At 47.9% G+C, this 20,847-nt stretch overlaps 1 protein-coding gene across 3 annotated transcripts in view; it reads left to right on the forward strand.

The window, feature by feature from the left end:
• GluClalpha (glycine receptor alpha 1) overlaps positions 1-20,847 on the forward strand; it is a 403,918-nt gene that overhangs the window by 60,585 nt on the left and 322,486 nt on the right. The gene's annotated exons all lie outside the window — the stretch shown is intronic.

The raw sequence follows: 20,847 nt of genomic DNA on the forward strand, positions 1-20,847 counted from the left end.
GCGTGGTCAAATCTTCGAATTCTGGCTCCGCTGGCTCCGCGTATCGATGGTAATATGTGGAGAGAAGCGCGATAAAGTATCCGCGCTGGTGTTACTATCTACATGTTTGTGTATGTGTGTGGTAGGTCTTAAATACAACATGCAGAATACAAAAGTAATGTTCAACAGTCTCTCTAGGGAACAGCAGCTTACGATTAGTATCGAGGCGCTGGAAGTTGTAAGGAAATACGTCTACTTAGGGCATGTAGTCGCTGTTAATCCGGATCATCAGAGAAAAATAAATAAAAGGATAAGAATGGGATTTTGCGCACATGGCAGGTTCTCCTTGATCATGAACGGCAGTTTACCAACATCCCTCAAGAGAAAAGTTTACAACAGCTCTATCTTACCGCCACTGACCTATGGGGCAGAAACATGGAGACAAACAACGAAAACGGTTCAACCTAAGTTGAGGAAAACGCAGCGAGCCGTGGAAACAAAAATGATAGGTGTAACGTTAAGAGGCCGGAAGCGGGCAGAGTGGGTGAGGGAAAAAACGCGGGTTAAAAAAGTCCTAGTCGAAATCAAGAGGAAGAAGTAGGCTTGGGCATGCAATGCGAAGGCAAGATAACCGCTGGTCTTCAGTGGTAACGGAGTGGATTCCAAGAGAAGGCAAGCGTAGCCGGGGGCGAATGAGATTAAGAAGTTTGCGGACAAACGGTGGCCGTAGCTGGAAAAGGACAGGGTTAATTGGAGAGACATGGGAGATGCCTATACCCTGCAGTGGGAATGGTCAGGCTGATGAAGATGATGATGTATATGTGTTTGGGACACAGCTTTGAAGATTTCCATGTCCTTTATACACTGCTGGCTTTTACTGGTCCATATACTGTGCTGAGCATGCAATATTTGTTGCACGGATTAGGTATCTGACATAACAGCACTGGAGAGTTGTGCAGCTTCCATTTCCTCATTGTTGACATCGTACAGTGACATTTTTAACGCGACAGCGTTAAGGAGCTCGTGTCGCAGAAAAGCCGATGTCGTCGGCGTCTTTGGCCGTGACCGAAAAATGGCGCATCTCGGTGGACACCTGAACCACGCCGTAAGAGAAGGGATTTTAACGCGACAACGTTAAGCATTGATTGATTGATTGATCGATCTATTGGTTGATTCACTGATTGATTGATTGATTGATTGATTGATTGATTGATTGATTGATTGATTGATTGATTGATTGATTGATTGGTCTATTTTTCCTTCTCTTACGGCGCGATCCGTGTGTCCAGCGAGAAATGTGAGACAGGCGTCATTTCCATTCCTTAAAAGCAATTGTTCATTTCACTTTCCTTCCCTTACGGCCCGGTTCGGGTGTCCGCCGAGATATGTGTGACAGGCGTCCTTTCCTTAAATTGTCCAACGGGCCACGCGTCGCGGCGAACGGGCGATGGCGTCCCGTGTACTCCTCGGTAAAGCTTTGACACCCTGTCGCGCCTTACTCTTCAAGACGAACCTTAAGCGTCCTCTATTTTTTTTCGAGGTTTAAGAAAACAGAATAAAATGAAATGAGGAAGGTAGCTTAGTTTTTTATGAGGCACTCTAATGCATCTCTTGATGCCTTATATCTTCCAGCAGCGAACAATTACCAGAATCGCATGGTGCTTTCTCAAAGTTGCTGTTTGTGTATATATGTTAAAGATTTTTTTCAATACCTAAAACCACACCAAGCACGGCAGCTTATCCTCAAACCGCGGCGCATAGTCATTGCACAAAGCGCTCTCGCAGAAAATTCTCAGTTGCCCTTTTAGCGCAGCACTTTAATGTCTTCTTTTCTCATCGCTGACATCTAATTGAACGCTCAGAAAATGCACACGACAAATTTAAACACGAGCTTCCTATTTTTCTTTTCACAAATGTTCTTCGCGTACCGACCTTATGATGACACACAACTGTCGACGTCTCTGACAGCTGTGCCAAGCCGAACGCAAAAAAAACGCCTGAAGCTGAAGGACAGGGCGTGATTTATTATTTCTCGCCAAGCCTACTGGAAGCCGATGGCGCGACTGTGAACCCCTGGCGAGCCTATGCACACTGCTACTTCGTTGGGGAATCAGTATATTGCCGGCTGAGGAATTTCGCGGCCGGCATTACGCGCCAGTAGACTAGCACATGTTTACAAACAAAACAGAAAATTGAGTGAGTTTCCGTAACCATCTAGAACCACAACGCGATTGGTGGATGCCAACCGGAAGAGGGATAAACATACACCGTACCACTTGCCTGTGTACGGCGGCACGCTACGGTTTCCAGAAGCACTGCAAACGCTGCTGCTGTCTAAAAACGCAGGTGAAAGAAATGCACAGAGAATGACACGCTTACGTGCACAATGGCCCATGAAATGACACATGCATGAGGACAATTACACACGCTCGCGCAGCATGGGCCACAGTGGTGCTGAATGGCGCAAGCAATGGCAGGGGCTCGCGCACAATATATTTATTTATTTATTCATATCTCCTCAGAGGCTCCAAGAACAGAGTATTGCGTGTGAGGGGGGTATTGCGTAGATAGGGGAAACGAGAGTAGCACGAGTAGCACGTTTATACAAAACTTACCGACTGTTAGTACCGATCACTGAAAAGTATGAAAATTATTATACAAATATTTAATGACACGTTAGTAACTTCGAAAAATGGCTGTTATTCTCGCGCTAAAAGGAGCTGCACCAGGAATGTTCACGATGCGCTCCGGAAGACCATTCCAGTGAATGATAGTCTACGGCAAGCCAGATGAATTAAATGCAACGGTTCTACCAGATATGCGTTGGAAACTTAGAGGGCTGTTCAAACGACAGGAGGTGCAGTTTCGTTGTACAAGAGGCAGCGTTAAAGAGTAGGTACTCTAGACTATTCTTGAAAATAGGCTATGAGAAATAGAAATATGGCTATTAATCTCCGTGATTGCAATGTGGAGAGGGAGAGAGATCGATGATATGATATTGCTCGACTGACGGTTGTAGTTTCTGAAAATTAAACGTTCAGCACGTTTCTGAACTGATTCCAGAAATTTAATTAAATAAGCCTGACGGGATGGACAGATGGGAGATGCGTATTCGAATTGTGGACGAAGAACCGTTTGATAGGCGCGCTTACGGGGAATGGCAGGAGTTTCATGAAGATTACGTTTTAGATACCCCAATGTGCGTGATGCTTTAGCTGTTACTTTCTGTGCGTGAGTGGACCAACAGAGGTTACTCGAGAAATGTACGCCGAGGTATTTGTATGAACACGCGAAGGACACTGAAGTATTATTCAATAAGTAACTGAAAGAAAAGTTTGTTTGTTCTTCGGCTGAATTTTTTTTTATCCTGCATTTTTCGGCGTTAAGTGACATTTGCCACGATGTGCACCAAGCGGTTATGCGATTGAGGTCTCTTTGAACTTCCATGTGATCGGAAGATGAGCGTATTTTGCGGTAAATGATGCAGTCATCTGCGAACATGCGAACAGTTGAACTAATGTTTGATGGCAGGTCGTTTATGTAAATGAGGAGGAGCAATGGGCCCAAAACGCTACTTGAGGTACGCCAGAAAGGACGTCGCTAAATGGAGGGTGGTGACTGCTAACAACTCTAAAATGCTTGCGAGATGACAAGGAATTTCTTTTCCATGATGTCGTTAGTGAGTCTAGCTTAAGGCAGGTGACTTTAGCTCTTAAACGCGAATGCGTGTCGCGCTCGAATGCTTTAGAGGACTCTAAGAATATGCACGCTGTTTGAAAGCTGTCGTCCATATTATGTAGCAGTTCGTTTGTAAATTCCAATAGTTTATTCTCACATGAGAATCATTTCCTGAACCCATGCTGATTAGTAAAAAAAAAAAAAAGTTGTTGGTGTCGAGATGCTGCGCAACGCCTGATACGATGATGAGCCCGAGGATCTTGCATGGGACTGATGTCAATGATATGAGGTTGTAATTGCGGGCGTTTGTGGCGTCACCTTGTGAGTCACGCGGTGGCACACACTAGTGCAGAAGGGCCCATGCAACGGTCCACGCTGGTGCAGACGGTCTGATCTAAGGCACACGCAGCAAGCAGTAGGATGCCACAAGTACGGCTAGAGCAGCCTAAGTAATGACACCCGCAATGGCACCAGTCCGTGCAGATGGGCAAGAGGATTGCCAGATCATTGTGCAGGACGCTCCACGCAGTGACATACGTCCGTGCCTAGTGGCACACGTTTGTGCGGAATGGCATGCGCATGTACAGGATGCGGTAGGCTACGACACACACACGGGCTCTTATATTAAGTGCAGAGGTGTTTTCTGCGCCAAAAATCATCGACACGCTACTCATCATTTTAAGAAAGAAAAAGCTTTTTGAAGTAGACCACTGGGAATTAAGGTAAAAAGTACGCGTGTGTGTTGGGGCTCAGGGAAAAAAAAATGTGCATGAATAAAAATGTCCATATATGTGTAGCGCGAAACACACACATCAGCGCGCGCTCACAAATTTCACCATGCTCATGCATTCACACGTTAAAGCACCCCATGGTGACCTTGTCCCAAAGCAAGCCAGGCCGAGCTGTGACGAGGGAGAGAGAGAGAGTACGCGTCGCCTCACCTGGCCCCGCGTCCCTTCCCTCCGCAGGAGGGCGCTTTTATCGGCGCGCTTTTGCGCCGACCTTTTCCCGTCGATGGCTGGGGCTTTCCGTCCACCAGAAACAAAAGTCACACGCCTCCTCCGCGCCTTGGAGCCAAGAGCAAGACCGGAGGCCGGAGCACCCTTAAAACGTCCGCACTGAGAAGAAAAAAAAGCCCCCCCCCCCCCCCCCCCCCCGCTGCTCTTAAGGCGAAGCAGACCCGCTAAAACGAAGACAAATTTCGCCCCTCCACACAGGAAGACAAAAGAAAAAAGTAATCGCAAAGATACACCGGTACGGCGCTGAGCACCGACGACCCGCTTGCACGGCCTGCTTTCGTGCCTGATGCGCGTTTGGTGACGACGACGCCGACCCGTGCTGCGGAGAGAGAAAGATAGAGGAAAAAAGAAAGAGAGAAAACTATGAAGACGAGAACAGAAGCGAAACTTTCCTCTTATTCTTGTAGGTAATTTTTTTTTTTGCTCAACGGTAGCCTTGAGTGTGCTTTCCCCGATCTTCTTCTTTTGTGTTCTTTTTGTGTGTGCGCGTGTGGCGTGATTTTTATTGGGCCTGTTTTCTAGCCGTGCTACTATTATTGCGCTGCCTCAGAGGCGGGCGCAGAAAGCGAGGTGGCGGAGAGTCGAAATCGATGGAGGAGTTCATAAAAAGGGGGCAGCACTGCCGGACAGTTTTTAGGGGAAGCCAGCAACGGCACGAAAATACGCCGGCCAGGAAACAAAGGAAGAAAAAGAAAAGAGAAGGCCATCTACAGCATGCGGTGTATGATTTGAAGTCGGCGCTTGTTGTCCACGCACATACGTTTTGCTCCATACACTTACCCTATTCCGTGCTTTTTTCGCTGTTATTTTAGCTGCGCTGTTTTGGCGTGTTGATCGCTGGGCTAGTGCGATGCAGCAGTCTTATTTTTGCAGGCTGGAGGCCATCACCAGCTTTCGTGGGAGAAGTTCAGAGGGTGAGAAAAGGAAGCGTCAAATACGAGAGAAAAATAAAGTACTACGCAAGAAAGAAGACAATAAATGAAAAGGAAAGTGAGATTGCGCGAGATGCCGCTGTGATTTTGAAGGGAGTCGTTACCGCGCCGACCGATCGTTCTGTCGTGAGCGACTTGGCCGGTCTTGACTTCTTGTGCTGGCCGCGTAATTTCGCAGGGCCGCGTCGTTTTTACGAGTCGCATCTCTCTCTTCATTACCGCGCCATTCGTGCGTGCGCTGGTTGTAAACTGGCGGGGGGGGGGGGGGGGGGGGGGGTGCTGCAGTAGTTCGCTCTTGAGTCGTTGCTGCTTCTGTGTGTGTTGTGTTGTCGTTGCTAGTCGTCGCTTGCACATCGCACAGTTGAGCGCTTACTTTAAATGCTCGCTTGAAAAAGTTGTAGTTACTGGTCGGACGATTCAAGCGTTTGCCTTGACCATATGCGACTGTTAGCGTCGTTCCTGGCCATGTTTTTCACTCCTTCGGTGAACATGAGTGCAAGAAAAAACAAAAAGGGACAAAAAAAAAATTGCGGTTAGATCGACGACTCTGTTTTGGCGAAATAAAGCTCTCCTTCACGTAGATACCAGCGTATTCCCAGTGCTGCTTCAATTTTCGTTTCGTTTTCTTTTTATGTCCAGGTTGTGCTATAAGCTTTTTCTTTGGGCGGTGCTATCAAAACCCTGTTTGGAACTACCAGCGAAAGAGTTTTGGTCGCACGACAATCTAGGGTCTACTTTGTAGTTTTTTTCTTTCCTCTTTCGATTGTTGTCGTCTTTCATACTTTTTAGACCAGGGGAGCTTTGTTGACTCACTTGAGGAAGACGAGAATGTCTTCTCGGGTAGCACTTTTCATGGGAAGCACGAAACAACACACTGTAACAAGGCGAAAAAAAACACATTTTTTGTCCTTCTATATTTGTGTCGGCAGCCGTGTTTCAGGATATACTTCACCACTTGGTTTTTATAACGTCGTTATGACGACGCGAAGGTAAACATACTCGTCCTTTCGATCATTTCGCGCATGTATATGCTCCCTTAATTACGTAAATAGACGAGCATAAAGCGGGGGAGCTTTTGCACGCGAATACATTAGATAGGTTTAAGGAACAGCCCGTATTTTCTTGCACCGGCTACAGGTACCGTATTTTCTTGAATCTAAGGCAGCCTTGTAGGTATATACTGAAGAATTCTCGACAAAATCATTTTTGAACAGGAACTAGTTTATGAACGCATTTTTATTGTAAAACTTCACTATAATAATCAATATATCCGCAGAACTCTCGTCGACAGGCTTTCATTTTCTCGCTATTAACGTTTTTACTATCGTCAAAATCATTTCCCTTTGCTTTTCTATGGCAGCCTTAACTGCTCGATGTGAGTGATGCAAACACTGTCAAAGAAAACATTTTTTAGACAGCAGAATGGACCATTCCCTTCAATATTTACATACCTTACAGTTTTTCAAAATTCAACATTTTTGTCCAAAAATGTTGGACATGCCACGGGGAGAATCGTGCTGCGAACAAAGAAAACAAACGGATGTCTTGGAATGCAAACCGACAGAAGGAGGCACCAGGCAAAACGAGAACATTGTATTTATTGCGGCATACTAGTAATCATCGCGGGCCTGCAGGTGGACGTTCGTTTACCGCCGTCGCTATATAATTCTCAATTTTCTGATTCCGCCACGCGCAGCTACAGTGGCTCTAGCGCAGCCCTCGGTTGCAGTTCCAGCCACTGTGCCTCGGTTTCATCCATATTTTGCAGCGTGAAGGCGTTTCTTTTTCACTTTCGTCAAATTGCGATTCCAGCGCAGGTGAGCGGACGATTTCGTTATTTTTTCTAAAATGCCTTTTGTCGATGGTGTAGTCCATTCCCGCTGAAGATTCCAACAAATATTGACTAATAAGATGAAATGGGGCTTGAAAGCAAGCAGGGTGATCCGACAGCATGAATAAACGTTTTGTGTTTTGTTATTGTGTTTTGTTTTCATTCTTGTAATTTCCCCGAAAAAGTTGTAAACTTGTTATTTTTCATTTTGTGGATAGAAGTGTTCGTCTCCCCTTGCTGCAATTATGTTGTATTTTATTGTGATGGGCCGTGAACTATAGCCACTGGTCCAATACCATTGCACTTATTCTATTGAACAAAATTTCTTTTACAAAATAAATAAACAAAACTGAGGCTCCTTCTGCTCGGATTTGTGGCACCAGTGGTACATTAAAAGACTGCAAAGCGATCGCGACCTCGTCATTGTACCTAGACCTCTGTGCGGGTTTTGAACAGGGGTTTTAACGCGACAGCATTGAAGGCCCCGTTTGGAGGAAAACGCTGTCTTCGTTGCCATCGGCGGCAGTTGAAAATTTCCAGAGAAGCAACCTAGGTGGATGCCGTAGGCCACGTGACCTTGTGACGTCATTCCGACCTGTCCACCAGATTGTGACTTTACTGCCCTCCCTGGCAGGCGACACTTAAACTATTCACCGTTCGCAAGAGGTTGCTCGGCAAGTGCAATGTGGCTCTCACAAGCCCCACTAGTAGCTTTGTTTGAAACAGCCACCTGGAAGGACAGTGGATGCTCTCCGCCAGAGGGGGCATGAGGACTTTCAGGGATTTTTGAACGTAAAGAACGTACAATTCCTCAGATATGAATTCATTAACGCTATCGCGTCTTCCTATCGGCTCAAACCTCTCTGCTTAAACTTGAATGAGTGCAGTTCTTTGGGAGGAAATATGCATGTGTGCACTGGGGTCAAGAATATAGGTACTCTGCAGTTGCTCTGTGCCAACTAAAATCAGCTGGCGGTCATATATTGCACTATGCCTTCTATCTTTATTATGTTAATTATTATTCATAGGTCAGCACTTATATCCAATAGAAGCATCGTACCAAATTTTGTAATACTTTTGTTAGCGTAAAAATTATTTCACGCGTTATTTCAGCCCGTCTTGTTGCTTCCGTGCACTGCTCAATACTACAAAGTGCGCATCGTCAGAATTAAAAATGCAAATACTTCTGCTCCTGACAACCGACAATGATGACGCCACAAGCGTTCTTGTTGCGTCTGCTCTGCAGCTGATAGTCATTTGCAACGTCATGCGACTAGTCCCTCCATCTCCAGTCGCGGTTTTGTGGTTGAAGCTTAGACAGAATGCTGGCTGGCTAAAATGAAGTCTTATGCATAATTTTGGGTCGCTAATGTAGAAAATAAAATCAAATAAAATTATCGTTCCGGATTTTTTACAAACCCCTTTTTCTCAACTAGACTTCTGAGGAAAATAGGCGGCTTATTGTTCTTTTATCACGGCTCGTAATCTTTTTGCATCCTTATACAAAGGAGTCCCTAATATTTCGATCCCTCCGATTTGCGCTAGGCGAAACCTTCGTTAAAATTTGTGCCTAGATCGCGATGAGGAATAGATGGGTGATAACTTTGTTCTAAGCCATCAGCATACATTCCAGAAGGATGTATGAAGGCAGCAAATGTTGAACGGGGGGCTGTAAAAAGGCATTTTTAAGAGCTTATGTTACGGTTTACCGGGCACTGCAGTGCTAATGTGAAGTTCCACAAAGCGAAACGCGCGTCGGTACTTTATGCATTCGGTGAAAGATTTCAACAAGCTTGCTTATTTTTAAGCTCTTGGAGACGCACACTTGCGTCAGTATAGTACACATGTAGGATTTCTCAGAAGAAATATGAATTTTTACAGTGAGCTCATTTTCCTTTTTGTTTGTTACAATTTATCATGCCTTGTTCTCTCCAGCAGGGACCAGACTTTAGAATGTGGTCATTAGTGTCGCGTACAGTAATTTGCGGTCTTGCTCGTTCAGCGAAAAATAATGAGGGCGCTGAAAGACCTATTAAAATTTCTACTTCATTAACTTCACACTCGTATGACGACGACATATAGCAGCTTAACTAATAGAAGCGCCCACTACACCGCACGTAGTGAACAATAAAAGAAGCGGTCCGTCTTCTCGTTCTGTTACAAGGCCGAAGAGAAGACAACCGAGATTTGTCTTGAAACAAAACTGAATTGACGTCTCACTCTCCTTCGGTGGCTTCGCTCTCATCTCTAAAGTCATCCCGAGCAAGCGTCTTTTTTCGACGCGCTAAACCGCCCCTTCCCTCTCTCGTTCCCTCTTCCCTTTCTCTTCCCTTCCTCCAAGTGCGGAAGAAAGGAGAGGGACATACAGACGCTCGCGTGGAAGGCAAAGGAGCGATTGCACCAAGCTTTAGAGGCACTTGGCAGAAAGAGAAGGGCAAAGTCTGAAATCATACACTGCGTTATAAGGTAAGAGATAAAATAAAGGACAGCAGCGCGCCCTTTCAATTCTCGGTGTTGCTTTCCTGGCCGAATGATGGAGCCATCCGGTGAAGGGACAAAAAGAGGACGAATAAAAAAGAGGGAGGCACCATGTAAGAGGAAATGACCCTGGCGTCACGACACAAGAGAGTCGGAGAAGAAGACAAGGGTGGGTGGAGGAAAATAAGATAAAAGAGGAACGAAGGGATACAAGGCATTCGCGGAGAAGAAGGGCAGAAGAAAAAAAGGAAATAAAGGCAAGGAACAGGAGGCAGCGCACGAGCAACAACCGGCCGTCACAAGTGGAAGAATGACGCAGGCGCAGTAAAGGGGAATAAAGGGAACAACAATAAAAAAAGGATCGAATGGAAGGAGGGAAAAAGGAAGGGAGGGCATGCGTCAGCCTGCTCATCTTTCCCGTCCTACAACCTGGTTGTCCTCGCCGCGCGATGTCCACGAAGAAGGAGCTCGTCTTCACGGCGGACCACACGCACACACGAACGTGGGTTCGAAGGGAGGGGGAGGGTAGGTAGGGAAGGTAGGGAAGGGGTCTTCCAGTGTCGGTGTGGAGGTGGGGTGCGCCGGCTGTCATTTCAAACGGGTCGCTCCGGTTTCTGTCGGGATGTGCGCGCGCCGTCGGTGAGGTATCGGGATAAGTGCACTGCCCGCCCCAGCCTGCAACCGTCGACCATCCGCCCCCCCCCCCCCCCCCCCCCCCGGCACGCACCGGCCCGCACTCTCGGCGGCTGCCAATTTCTTTTGCCGCTTTCGCTCACTCCGTCATTCGTCTGGCAGCTGGACGCTTTCTTCCTTTTACTTTTCCGTCTCGAAACTGAGCCCAGTGTTGCGCCCCGACAGCCGTCCTTCTTTCTCCTTTCTGCCATCGTTCCTCGCACGACTCGGAGGCTTCAAAGCGACAAGAACGCCGGTGAGAACGAGACAGCGAGAAAGGCAGACAAAAGTAGAAAAAGGATAAAGTAAGCGAGACGAAGGTTAGCGTCGTTCGTGAAGCGCTTGTTTCTCGCTGCCACCATTTTGAGGAATCGAGGACGGGAGATGACTTCGGACGCCAGATGGCATTTTGGATGTCGGCGCTTCTTGTTGTTTTCCGCACATTCCCTTGCCGGTGGTTCCTTGTTCGGATCAATTTCTCTCTTTGTCTCTCTCTCTCTCTGTGACGCTCGAGAAAAACACTGCCTTTTCGCAGTTCTTTCACTAGGAGGAGCACATAGGCGCAGATCGTTAATTGTGAGTACATTCGATCGATGATCGTGAGCTTTTCTTTGCTGGGATATTACAGAAAGCTAAACATTTGCACTCATTTGTACGCGAGAGTTGCCGCCTCGCAAGGTCACCACTGCTTGCTTCGGCTTTGGAAAAAGCGCCATTGTGAAACAACAGGACGACTGTTATAGAGCTGACATTTGCGAAACTGAACTAACGAAGACAGTAAGACATAAAGCGCGTTGCATACGGCGAGCATTCGAAAATAAATAATTAACCGCATAATAATCCATACGCATAGCGACGAGACGCATATGTTGTAACGCTCGAGCTGTGGCTTTTGTGACGTTGCTTTGACGTCTTTGTTGGATTGGCTGGGAGGCGCTGACGTCTGAAGAGAGGAAAAAGTGAGTTTCTCGATGCCCTTTGCCTGTACGGCTTCTTAGCTTTATGAGAAATCCGCGGTACTATTCTGGGCCCTTAGTCCTCTCGTGCATTCGCTGTGAAACTCGATCTAAACTGCGGCCGTTTTCTTTTGCCGTCGCAGAACTTTGTCTTTGATATATGATGCGTTTTTCATTATTTCATAACCAACCAACCATCCGACCGCACCACGTTTTGCACCCAATCTGATAATACAATGAATGCAAAACTTCGGAGAATAGAGGCATGGAACTATATTTAGAATAGAGTGCAACTATCTACGAAAACGAACATGTTGCGAACACCGTTAAGAAAGAGAAATATGGCTGCGTGAATTGATTAATAAAAACAGGATAATGATATCCGAAATCAGAAGAACAAAAGTGAGTTTCGCAGATATGTATCATGCGGATCAGTGATAGCTGGTGGTATATCATGGGGCGAAAATGGATTCCAATGAAAGGGAAAAGTTATCGGTAGCTGTAAAAACTGAGGTGTGGAGATAAAAGTTGAAATTTGATTTGGGGCAGGGTAACGAGGTTGCCGCAAGGCCTAGATGAATACAAGAACCTCCTGACTCGCTTCCACTGTTCGTGGTTATAAAGCTAGCTAGGAAGGCTGATGTCTTACATTAATACTTTCCTTCAGTCAATGTCAAAATCTGAACTTACAATAACTGAAATAATGTACATTTTAGCGCAGCGCGTACCGCTACCGCTTAACGCGTACCGCTTGCCTTTACTGCGCATGCGCAGATCGCCCTCAGGGCGCTAGGAGGCGCCAAGTTCCCACCAAAAGCGCATATGTATGCCGCGTCGAGACCGATCAGTGCGCGCCCAGCGGCTGGACTCGGTACACGGTACACGGTTGGGGCTACACGGTACAGGCTACACGGTACACGGTACACAGTACAGGCTACACGGTACACGGTACAAGGCGCGGTAGTGCTGTGCTAAAGGCGTCTGGTATTTTAGCGCCCGTGTCCTTGCCGAGTGTTGCATCTGCTGCTTTCTGAAGCCAGAAATGAATGGTACAGGAACAGGTGTCACAGTTTCGCTTAGTTGGGTTTCGGTTTAAACAGCTAACTGGTTAAAATTATGGGTAATTAGTGGTGTCCACTGCAGTTTTACATGATGGCGTGGTGACTGCACTTGCCCCTCCTTCAGGAGTTCGTGCGCCGCACGACATTGGTACATGAAATGATATTAATTATTTTATTCTGTGAGTAACCAACCACATACCCAAAATATCTTTAACTTGGTAACTATCGTGAAAATTACTATTAGAGCTGGACTACTAAATTTCTGTTGTCTTTGCAAAGCTGTTCCCTACCTAAAAGGAAACACGCGAGCTGCGCATATGAGCGCATTTTCGAACTCCAAAAGTATAAATTTTTCTGCTTCGAAGAGAACATTCAGCCGTACAGTGCGAATGACAAGGTATTTTTCATGATAACTAAAAATATCTCTCAGCGCAGACTCAGTATAAACGTAGACATTCTATAGCCAGCTGTAGGAAGAAGCCACTGTCACTTGTACATGGATTGATTCATTTAATGGTCGCTTTAATTAAGTGCTGCAAAAACTATCATTGCACAAACGGACCCACCTCATGCACAGACCAGCTTAGATGTCTACTGCGTTATCTTTTCAAATAAACAGTGTGCAGAAAAGTGAGGACACCATAGACCAGTTTAACGAAACGCCGTCGTGTAGAGGATTGCTTTTGCTGGAGGTCGGCGGCATATTCGCCTCGTCTTCGCCTTCTTGGCCAGTGCTTACATAAACGGATGCCACACAAGCAAGCTCCAGCTCCTAATGGCTAGAAAGGGTCGGTAGGTTATGTTTCAGCTTCGGTATCCATACCTAGGTCACGAGCAGGCTGCGTTGCGGCGCTACCTCGTTGCAGTCTGTCATTATGGAATATCCTGCGCTGGCAGACGACCAGCACAGTTCTGTGCCCTTCTTGTCCATGTGCGTCCATTCTATAATTTTGGTCGCAGCAAATGTGGAAACATATCTGTGCACCAGAGTTATAAGTGTGGGAAACTAAAAATGTAAAAATAAATACAAACTCTGAAGCCATTATCATTGTTTTTTTGTGTGTGTTGCTTTGCACCCTAAAATTTACTCTTTCGCACACGTGTTCATTATGCAAACACCCTGTAACAGGCGCTAAGCGGTGAATGTTAGCGCACGGTGAGGCTCAACTCATGCGCCCGGTTTACATCTGAACAATGCCACGCACAGCCTGCTTAAGTGTTGTTTTTTTATTGCATATTAAACAAGGAGTCTGCAGTAACAAATGCAGAGCCCATCTACGCCTAAAACCGGAAACAGCGAGCCTCAGATTTCACACAGCAGAGGAGGCGTCACAGATTAACTCGCCCGTAAGCAACACCGAAGAGAAGAAAAGAGGGGAACATAAATACATCACGCTGCAATCAACGCCGCAACTTACTGACCTTCCGAGAACTTCCCCCACACCCGAGTCAGTGCAACTCGATCTTCACGCTAAACTTCGCCCCCACACAGGAGGGCGCAAAAAAAAAACCGAACATCGAAAAAAAAGAGCGAGAATAGAAACAATAAAGTGGTAACCAAGTTAAACTTCTGGCAGCGGCTGCTTTCTTTCCACCACGCGTCTACGTAAGTGAGGCGGAAGAAGTAGAGAAAAAAAATAAAGCGAAAGCTGAGGAGAAAAAGACGCCTTAAACCGAACACCGCGCGAAGGAGTCCGGCGTATGCGAAACGGACTGGAAGGCAAAGCGCACGCGAAGGCAGATAAACTGGGCCATCAGTCTTCTTCAACCGCAGCTTTCCGAGTCACTATCGCCTGGGGCTCGCCTTTAAGGTTGGCTCACCCGCGTGCCCCCGGAGCCTGGCTATGAAGCAGGCGGGAGAGAGAAAGCCGGGAAAGAGGGCATCTCGGAGAGGAGAAAAAAAAAAACGCAGGCGGGAAAAATAGGAAGGGGGGGGATAGCTAGGCGTGGGAGGAAAACGGACAGTGAAATAGTAACGAAGACAAAATCGAAACGCAATGAAAGGCAGGGTCAAAAAAGAATGCAAAAGAAACAACCTATACGGAAAAGGGAATGTTAGGGAGAAGCGGGGGAAAGCAATCTCAGCTGAAGCAAACAGTTCTGAGGTGGGAGCAGCTCGGCTTGTAATATGGGGGGAAAAGAAGTCGGAAAATGGTCGCAAGGAAGAAATCGACGCCAAAGGAAACAAAAAAAAAGGCTGAAAGCAGGGGTGGAAGAAACGGGTGTCTCCGGGAATGAGCTGTTGGGGGCAGCGAAGAAATTCGGACTGATAAGGCCCCGGCGCACTCGGGGCCGACCCGGTCCCTACTCTTTCTCTCCTTCCAGCGCGGACTATACCACATACCTCCTTGTGCGCGCCGCCGTCGCAGGCCCCGCACGGAGCACTCAATTTTCTGCGCTCGCGTGCGTGTTTCTTTGAGCTCCTTTCTTGTTCCCCCCGTCGGCCAAGACGTCTTCGGCCCCTTGACTCGACGACATTGCTTCTGATCGCGCCGCGTCTCCCTTCTTTAAAGGGCGGTTCATTAAGATAGGCCCGCGCGCGCCGCAATCGCTTTGTGCCGTCCCAGGAGAAAGAAGCCGGCCCCGGCTGGCTGGTTGCTCGCGCGCTCGCCAGCCGAGAAGCACCCACCGCCGACTCTGCGTTAGTTAGTAGCCGTCTTATCGGCGCCGTAATTTGAACGAACTCCCCCCCCCCCCCCCCCCCACCTTCCCTCTACTCCCTCAATTCAGCCTTTAACCCCCCTCTAGGACGTCACTTACTCCACCCCCCTTGTTACCCTGAACAGGAAAGTCCGTAAGGTCGCGATTCATAGACGGCGCTCATGCCCGGCTCGTTTCCCTCCCACGCGGCCGGCCCTCATCGCAACCGTGTTCATTATCCTCGTTTACCCCGGGCCTCCTTAAACGTCGCGCTGCCGACAGTGCGGACACAAAGCGGCCGGTGAACTCTCCCCTCAGGCTGCTTTCTCTCGCGCTCATTGCTACGTTCGTTTCGAGCTCTGTTTCTTCATTATTGCTTATTACCTACTTTCACTCCTTCCAATGTGTTTCTCTTTTCATTGTGATCTTTACTCCACTGCGGGATCTCCCCCTCTCATGGCCGGCTACGTTCTCTTCTTTCTGCGTCGCTGGTTTTCGTTCCTTGAACACTTCTCCCAGGGACGCCAGCGGCATCTGGCCCCGCTGCCTGCGAGCGCCACGCGCCGTTCGTTTGGCGCGGTATCTCCTGGCAGCGTCGCCTGACGTTAGCGGCCCTCCGTGGCGGGGCGCGGCCTGATTTGTGTCGACGCACGGGGCGGCTTTCCATTAGTGAAATGGTCGGGACCGCTCAAAATCGGCCCCGTGGCGGCCTGCGCGTACGCTTCCTGCTCGCTCGGGGGCACGTCGGGCGTCGAAGTTAAGAAGAAAAAAGACGTTTCATGAGGCGCTTCAGCGTCGTTGCTTTATCGAGGTGGCCAAACAGTGTCGTATAGGCTGAAATTTAAGAAAATGGTGTATCGCTGGAGGCAGCGAGAGTGATGGCGTTTGCGCGGTTGCATTTTAGGCAGGTAACTTCTTTGTTCCTTTTCGCATTTCTCGGATTTGAGGTTGTCCTCGCCATCACCTAATTTCTCTCTTCTGTTTTAAAACTACGAGATGCGTACATTACTAGTTGAAGGTTCATTTATAAGGATCCATTATTCCACTCTACCCTGTGTGTTATTTGCTAAATGTCCCTAACGAAAGGAACAGTCACGATGTTCTGCGCTGAATAATCGAAAGCTGAAGACTGGCCGGCCGACCATCTTAAAATGATAAGCTACCAGTCAAGCATGCGCTGGTTTCTCAGCCTTTTTCTTTCTTTCTTGAAAGAAGATGTGATTTTGTTCGCTCCACTTCGCCGTTAAACATAAGGAACTAGAACTATCTTCTCTTTGTCCTAAAGTTCAGGAAACACGAATTAATCGCAGGGTTCTGTACTGTCCTCAAAGAAAACATGCTTGTAAATGAGGTATTAAAAAGCTCAGCTTTGAAGTAACTCCTGACCTCATTTCAAGACCAACCACAGCACTTATATTGTATCGAAGAAAATGAAAACAAAATATGACCGATAAATATCGGGCGGCAATCCTAAAATCTTTCTACTCGCGTTCAGAATTCGTCTCAATGTTCACCAAAACTTCCTAAGCAGGGCAGGGATAGCCCCTTTCTCATTTTCAGTCACAAATCTCACAGCGTTTGATTTTTTTTTAATTTCAATCATCAAATCTACGTTCTTATTTTTATTTTATTATTTTTTTATCGTTTTGAGCACCTGTGGATCCGCGCCTGTATCTTGGCCTATCCCCCGCAGTGGATACGCGCCATTATCGTCTTGAGGACAACAACAACCGGGCGGTCATCAAGCATACAGGGCATACCACCGCACTGCCTTCACTCGACAAAAACGCTACCTCACGCCTCGAAGGTGAAGACAGCCCGAAGCCGCGGGCGAAGGACTGGCATACACACATTGATTGCACACCAAATGAAGCAGAGACAAACGCCGGTTCGTCCATATTTGTCTCTCCTTCATTCCGCGTCCTTGGGCTGTTTTCACGTTCATCGCTTGAAAGCTGCTCTCTGTGATATTTCTGATAAATCACCCAGCTATAAGTCCACAACCATCACTGACTCCGTCACTGAGCGATCTCACAAAGCCTAGCGGGTTTTCGCTAAACAGGCGCATAAACTGCCACGTGCACAATCATGGTGCACATGTGCTTTTCGTACGTCTCCTTCGAATTTGCGGGCGCGCATACTGATCATAGCGGCGACGGGAGTACCCGCCCGCAGTTGACGCTTTCCCTCCACTTTAAAGGTGTGCTACTCCGGATCTCGAAGTAGTCCTCACCAGCACACGCGTTCTCGGCAACATCCGCGGATGTTCTTCCGAGTAGTGCTTAGGGCGACCCATGTTCTCCAACACTGTAGCGAGCGACTGACTGGCGGCACACTCACCAGCCATGCACCGTGCGCCAGGAGCCACGCGCCTCGGGATGCTGCTCCTTGCCTGCGCCGTAGCTGTGAGAGAAGGCCCGCGATCGTGGACGGACATGCAGCACGCAGATGTCACAAATACACCCGCGAAAGCTTGCTGGGTAAACTTAAACGTCTCTAGTTTAACTGGCCTATCTATTTCATGCAGTAAATCAACTCCGAGGTTCCGTGATAAAAAAAGGGCGAAGAAAAATACACACAATAGAGCGTCCACTGGTGTTCTTGGCTAGCAGTTTTCACAAACTCATCCCGCCAGCTGCCCAACATGGAGAAATCGGGGAAAAAAGTGTAACGAGCAAAGTTCCGAAATTTTCTTCACAGCAACACGTCCTTGCTGCTATTCACCTCGCCATCCCAGGCGTCACGTTGCAAGTCGCGCGATTTTAATTCGCACGAGAACTTTGCGCTTTAATGTTCCCGGTAAGAGTTGCGACCGTGCAGGGATTTTTTTGTTTTGCGTCCGTTACTTCAGTCTTTCTCACAAGCGATCCCCTTTTCTCCGAAAAAAAAAGAAAGAGAGCAAGAGAAATTAGAAGTGAAAGAAGGGCACTTTTATTACGCCATCACCATCCGAAGGCCGTGTTGTGCGCACCGCAAGATGTTGCAAACGACACTGCTCCCATTCTGCAGCGCCATTCCGGCCCTCCGGAACGTCCACACGAACGCACGCACACGGACGAAGCGCGACGAATCTGGCAAGAGGAAAAACTGAAGAACCTATTTCAGCCATCGACGTTGAATTAGAGAAGCGAAATAATAATAAGAAAAGAAAAAGTTCAAAAGGCATAACAACTCACAAAACTGTGGAACAGCCGTAGGAGGGCGCCACGATGAAGAGGGAAAGTTACAAGATCGCATCCATTGTTCCCGTTATTGCGATCGTTCGGCTCGTTTGGTGCGAGCACCGTCTTGTTGGCCATTTCTTCGTGGCTTCTTCTATTCCTCCTTTCTTTATTTTCTCTTGCGCGATGCGCACGTCTGCAGCAATCTTTAAGCTTGTTGCACAAGAGCCATTCTGCCATTCCGCTCCCTGTTCTATGCATTTTTATACGTTTTTGTTGGTTTAAATTGGCGTTTTCTTGGACAGCCCGGCCTCCCCGTGCGTTTGCGCCCCCTCTCACTGCCGTCTGCTTCTCCGGCTGGTCGCTGCCACGTGCGGGTCACGTAGGTTTCAAGCAGCCGAAGGAGGCGAATCTTTGTGGAAGCCGATCACAAGACGCACCGATGTGTGCCGGAGAATCAGGGCGTGTTCCCCCGGGAAATACGCTGGACCGCTCTATTAGGAAACTGCACTTTCGCAATGAGAGGGCACTTTATTTCAGTTAGTCACTTTTCACCTTTTTTTTTTGCGCTGTACAGTAGAACTCTAGCAGAGGTTAGACTGATAATGATCGGCGTTTGAGGACACGTGAGTAGCGACCTCAGCTGGAATGAAGGTTGGTAATGAGGCAGAAGAAGGACTGAAGCAGTTAGTGAGGTACAACCCTGCTAGCCATGCTACGCACAGAGGAACGGGATAATCAAGCCCGGCCTTCATGGGCTTCACTTTTGAGGGCCACTGACACGGGGCTAAATATGTATTTTTTTAATTGGTTTTTTGGGGGAAAGGAAATGGCGCAGTATCTGTCTCATATATCGTTGGACACCTGAACCGCGCCGTAAGGGAAGGGATAAAGGAGGAAGTGAAAGAAGAAAGGAAGAGAGAGGTGCCGTAGTGGAGGGCTCCGGAATAATTTCGACCCCCTGGGGATCTTTAACGTGCACTGACATCGCACAGCACACGGGCACCTTAGCGTTTTAAAAACGCATCCGCCGCGGTCGGGTTCGATCCCGGATACTCCGGATCAGTAGCCGAGCGGCCTAACCACTGAGCCACCGCGGCGGGTGACTAAATACTTCGCACAATTTTATTTTTGCCTACCGGCATTTCCCTTCACTTTGCAGTTGTTCTGATATTTTCCTGGACAGCAGATTGTCAGCCCCACGGAACAGCACCTCGGTACGGGCGAGATGCAGGAACGCCCGAGTACTAATACAGTGGCAGCCAGGTTAGAGAACCACATTGAGCGGATAATAAATAATCTGCTGCCGTGCAGCCTACCACGTCGAAAACGCTGCGTTGTGGCTCAAGGACGTGAAAAAGCGGGCGACGGAAGCTCTCATACACTTTACCGCGTTTTCTTATATAATTTTTAGTCCATGCCCACCTCCAAACGCCATTATCGCTGCCAGCATGCAGTATCAGTGTTGGACAATAAATGCTTGAACTATGACGAATGTGCCTCTGGTTTCTTTGTGCACAGTGCCACCTGGACTGTCCCGTAGAACTAAGATATTAAAGTCACAGAGTTAAAGCAGCCGTTTGCCGGGATCTGATTGGTCGGGAGGGTAGGGAACTAGAAGATCACTTTCGTTGAAAAGGAAAAACTTGGTCAAGGGGAACAGAAATTTGTCCTTCGGGTTGGCGGCCGGGCAAGCTATCTCTACACCACTGAGGAACGCTTGTTCAGTAGGGTAAATGGAGGCCTTTTACGAGACCCCACACCACACAGTAGGCGAATTGTATTAAAGGAACACTGAGTTAATTAGGATAACTAATTAGCTTCGCTTATCAATGTCAATGGCGATGTGTAATAAAGAAGTATGTGATGACAACAAGCGAGGCGATGTCTGCGAAAAGGTGTGCCAGAGGGCCCACAAGCGAGTGTAGACACGCTTTAACGCTAGTGCCTCGTACTCTTAAAAGGAACTAAGCCATTCTGCTAAGTTCACTTTAAGTTTTCCCCAAGTTATTCTGCATCATCCTTGCGACGTTTCTTCGCCAGCTTTCCCGGTTGCTCACCCAGTTTTCACTCCCATTCCCGTGTTTCTTTTGAAAAAGAAAGCAGTCAGAATTTCCACCGACCCGAGATGAAAGCGCCGCAATAGAAGCAAATAAACACGGGTATTTCAAGGCGGCACGCTTGCCATAGTCGTCAGGACGTAGGCTATACTCGCAACAGGAGAGCCAGCGTGTTTTGGCGCCTGCCGACCGGGGTGCATGACGTAGCGTAATGCCCGTATGGCGTGATTTCCATCGTCTGCCGCGCACCATCTGAGTGCGCCCCGGGCCCCGAACGCGGAGCCGCCGTAATTTTTCCGCTATTTTTTCCGCGACGTATATCGCGGCCGGCTAGCCACGTGAGCACAGCGCCAGCTGGTGTCCATCTCACGGAACTCGCA

The sequence above is a fragment of the Amblyomma americanum genome, chromosome 6 (assembly GCF_052857255.1).
Source record: "Amblyomma americanum isolate KBUSLIRL-KWMA chromosome 6, ASM5285725v1, whole genome shotgun sequence".
Classification (NCBI taxonomy): domain Eukaryota; kingdom Metazoa; phylum Arthropoda; class Arachnida; order Ixodida; family Ixodidae; genus Amblyomma; species Amblyomma americanum.